This window comes from Protobothrops mucrosquamatus, unplaced genomic scaffold, assembly GCF_001527695.2.
Source record: "Protobothrops mucrosquamatus isolate PMUCROS unplaced genomic scaffold, P.Mucros_1.0 scaffold3178, whole genome shotgun sequence".
NCBI classification, from domain to species: Eukaryota; Metazoa; Chordata; class Lepidosauria; order Squamata; family Viperidae; genus Protobothrops; species Protobothrops mucrosquamatus.
In genome coordinates, this window is record NW_015389176.1 from 31,444 (window position 1) to 36,316 (window position 4,873).

Sequence of the window (4,873 nt, forward strand, 5' to 3'; positions counted from 1 at the left end):
GTAAAAGAAACCTGCCACAAAGAAGAGGGAGTCAAGCTATTCTCCAAAGCGCCTGAAGGCAGGACGAGAAGCAACGGATGGAAACTAATCAAGGAGAGAAGCAACCTAGAACTAAGGAGAAACTTCCTGACAGTTAGAACAATTAACCAGTGGAACAACCTGCCTCCAGAAGCGGTGAATGCTCCAACACTGGAAGTTTTTAAGAAGAGACTGGACAGCTATTTGTCCAAAATAGGGTTTCCTGCCTGAGCAGGGGGTTGGACTAGATGACCTCCAAGCTTAACTTTTGAGATGGAGCCACCCAAAGCCCTTGCGGTGCCTGTCAAAGCATTTATTCTAAATACAGGGAGTCAACTCGACTTACAACAGTTCATTTAGTGACTGTTCAAAGTTACACCCGGATAAAAAAGCTTCACAGAGTAACAGAGTTGGAAGGGACCTTGGAGGTCTTCTAGTCCAACCCCCTGCTCAGGCAGGAAACCCTGTATTGTTGCAGAAAAATAGTTGTCCAATCTCTTTTTAAAAGTCTCCAGTGATGGAGCACCCACAACTTCTGAAGAATAGAATAGGATTAGGATTAGAATAGAGTAGAGTAGAGTAGAGTAGAGTAGAGTAGAGTAGAGTAGAGTAGAGTAGAGTAGAGTAGAGTAGAATAGAATAGAATAGAATAACAGAGTTGGAAGGGACCTTGGAGGTCTTGTAGTCCAACCCCCTGCTCAGGAAATATCATTTCAGACAAATGGCTGTCCAGTCTCTTCTTAAAAACTTCCAGTGTTGGAGCATTCACAGCTTCTGGAAGCTGGTTGTTCCACTGGTTAATTGTTCTCACTGTCAGGAAGTTTCTCCTTAGTTCTAGGTCAGTGGTGGCGAACCTATGGCACGAGTGCACGCGCATCGTCGCCCCAGTCCTAGGCCTTCAGCTGGGTTTTATAAAACCTTTCCGCTTTAGGCCTCCGCCGCCATGTGCAAAAAAAAAAAAAAAAAAAAGGTTCAATCAGTCAATTTCAACTTCTCACGGGAAAAAAAAGTTCTTGCAAAGATGGAATTGATTGATTGAACTTTTTAGTCCCACCCAGTCTGCCGTTACCACTGCAGCCATGTCCACCCAATTGGCCACACCCACCCAATTGGCCACACCCAGCCATCAGGCCACACCCACCCGGCACTCGACAATGCATAAGTGGGTTTGGGGTTGCAGTTTGGGCACTCAGTCTCTAAAAGGTTCGCCATCACTGTTCTAGGCTGCTTCTCTCCTTCATTAGTTTCCATCCGTTGCTTCTTGTCCTGCCTTCAGGCACTTTGGAGAAGAGCTTGACTCCCTCTTCTTTGGGGCAGCCCCTGAGATACTGGAACACTGCTATCATGTCCCCCTTCGTCCTTCTCGTCATTAAACTAGACATACCCAATTCCAGCAACCGTTCCTTATATGTTTTAACCTCCAGTCTCTAGCTTCAAGCACCCCAAACTTCAAGCAGTTTGAATTTGGCTGCTTCCAGTTTCGTTATTTTCAAGATGTTCCACATTTCCCATTGTTTTGTGTCTGTAATCCCAGTTTCTGTTTGAGGAAATTGGGCTGTTGTGATTTTACAAGTTTTTCTTTTTTTAAAAAAAACAACACCCAGAAACGGGGGTTTATAAGTAAATTCAAACAGATTGTGTGTGTTGTTAGCTAACACTGCCCTCTGGTGGACGCCAGCTAAGCTTTTTAAAACGTATCTTCTTGTGCTGGGCTATTAATCAAAAGTGAGTAATAAAAATAATATTGTTGTGCCTGTGTTAAAAGTCATTTGGCTATTAATATAATGCCGGGTTAAATACACCGAGATATTAAATTGTAACAGGAATGAATGAATGAATGAATGAATGAATGAATGTATGAATGAATGTCTTTTGCTTGGCTTTATTGATTACAGTCTAAGAACCATTGAGTTATAATCGATGACTAATTAAGAGATGCCTTCACCCACCTGTGCTAAGATAGAGTAATTATAAGAAAAAGGCTCTCCGTACAATTCCTGCATCCATACCTCACTTTATTTAGCTTTTCTCTCTGCAATTTTGAAGCCTGGTTCTTGTTTCAAAAATTTTATTATGGTCAAAGACCAGCATATAATAATAATAATAATAGTAGTAGTAGTAGTAGTAGTAGTAGTAGTAGTAGTAGTAGTAGTAGTAGTAGTAGTAGTAGTAGTAGTAGTAGGTTGGAAGGGACCTTGGAGGTCATCAAGTCCAACCCCCTGCTCAGGCAGGAAACCCTATACCATTTCGGACAAATGGCTGTCCAGTCTCTTCTTAAAAACTTCCAGTGTTGGAGCATTCACCGCTTCTGGAGGCAGGTTGTTCCGCTGGTTAATTGTTCTAACTGTCAGGAAGTTTCTCTTTAGTTCTAGGTTGCTTCTCTTCTTGGTTAGTTTCCATCCGTTGCTTCTTGTCCTGCCTTCAGGCGCCTTGGAGAATAGCTTGACTGCCTCTTCTTTGGGGCAGCCCCTGAGATACTGGAAGACTGCTATCCTGTCCCCCCTGGTCCTTCTCTTCATTAAACTAGACATACCCAATTCCAGCAACCGTTCCTGATATGTTTTAGCCTCCAGTCCCCTGATCATCTTTGTTGCTCTTCTCTGTACTCCTTCTAGAGTCTCAGCATCTTTTTTACATCGTGGTGACCATTCCTATTTATCCATATTGCATGGACAATGCCCATTTTTTTAAAAGAAGTTTTGATTGCTTGGTTTTTACCACCCGATAGATATTTTTTTTTGACTCCACTTTGAAGACAGCCCAGTACACAGGATTCCAGATGCAGACATATCACACATGTGCACATCATGCTGGAGTCTTTTCTAATCAAAGAATACATCACAGTTTTGCACTTGCATCTGTCAAGGTTTTGGAGAACACAGTACTGTAACAGAAAAATAATATGAAATGTTTAAAGAAGCAGGATGGGGAAGAATATTGATGCCTTTAAACTTTGAACTCGGGAGAAGGATCCAGAGAGTATCATGGACAGCCAAGGAAACAAACTAATGGAGCATCAAACAGAATAACAGAGTTGGAAGGGATCTTGGAGGTCTTCTAGTCCAACCCCCTGCTCAAGCAGGAGACCCTATACCATTTCAGACAGGTGGCTGTCCAGTCTCTTCTTAAAAACCTCCAGTGATGAAGCACCTACAACTTCTGGAGGCAAGTTGTTCCACTGGTTAGTTGTTCTCGCTGTCAGGAATAGAATCATACAATCAATCATATGGTTGGAAGGGACCTTGGAGGTCTTCTAGTCCAACCCCCTGTTCTAACAGGAAACCCTATACCATTTCAAACAAATAACTGTCCAATCTCTTCTTAAAAATCTCCAGTGATGGAGCACCCACAACTTCTGGAGGCAAGTTGTTCCACTGATTAATTGTTCTGTCAAGAAATTTCTGCTAGGTTGGTTCTCTCCTTATTCGGATGCTTTGATGAGTCCATACCTACCGATGTCGAAATAGTACAAGCCATAATGTGCCCAATGATACTCTATGGAAGCAAAAGTTGGACTTGAAAGAGGCAGGATAGGAAGACTCCTCTGAACCTTGATGTTGGAGAAGTCTCCTGAGAATTCCATGGACAGAAAAAGAAAACAGACTGAGGGATCATCCCATCAACCCAGAGTTTCTCACTCGAGGCACGAATGACCAAGCATAAATTGTCCTCCTTCAGATACATCACATGAAGACCCAGTTCTCTGGAGAAAGTTCTAGTGCTGGGAAAGGCTGAAGGGTGAAAAAGATAATCAGTGGCAAGAGGCATGATGGACTCAAAGTGGCAATCATTGTCAGAAAGGGAATCACCATCCTCTGTTATTATTCCATCTTCCAGGATTCTCCTCTTCTGCTTTGCTCTAGAATTCATCATCTTGGGAGCACAATATTATCAGGACCTTATGACGGACCAGTAATCATTGGGAAACAGTCTGCTTCACCTCTGGAATTTTGATCTCTAGTGCACGGAGCGTTGTGATGGCCTAGTGGTGGAGACACTCGCCTCCCACTCGGAATAGCACTTAGCAATAGCACTTAGACTTATATACCGCTTCACGGTGCTTTACCGCCCTCTCTAAGCGGTTTTACAGAGTCAGCATCTTGCCCCCAACAATCTGGGTCCTCATTTTACTGACTTTGGAAGGATGGAAGGCTGAGTCAATCTTGAGCCAGTCAGGATCGAACTGCTGGCAGTCGGCAGAGTTAGCCTGAAGTGCTGCATTATAACCACTGCTCCACCAGAGATAGATAGATAGATAGATAGATAGATAGATAGATAGATAGATAGATAGATAGATAGATAGATAGATAGATAGATATGGGTGGGTGGGTGGGTGGGTGGGTGGGTGGATGGATAGATAGATAGATCTGTCTCCTGGTGATTGACCCAAAGTCACCCAGCTGGCTTTCATGGCTAAGGTGGAACTAGAACTCACAGTCTCCTGGTGATTGGCCCAAAATCACCCAGCTGGCTTTCACAGTTGTTAAGTGAATCACGGCAGTTGTTAAATTAGTCACACGGTTGTTAAGTGAATCTGCTTTTCACCTTGACCTTGCTCATCAGAAGGTCGCAAAAGGGAGTCACATGACCCCGGGACACTGCAACGGTCATAAACGCGAGTCAATTCCCAAGTGTCTGACCACAGAGATGCTGCAACGGTCGTGTGAACAATGGTCCCCGAGTCCCTTTTTTTCAGTGTCGTTGTAACTTCGGTCACTAAATGAACGCTGGTAAGTCAAGGACTAGCTGTAGTTTTAGAGGCTTATCATTGTCACCGGTACATGGTGATATTTCTAGATCTCCTGTTCATCCTGCAAAGGGGTGTGTGTTTGTGTGTGTGTGTGTGTGTGTGTGT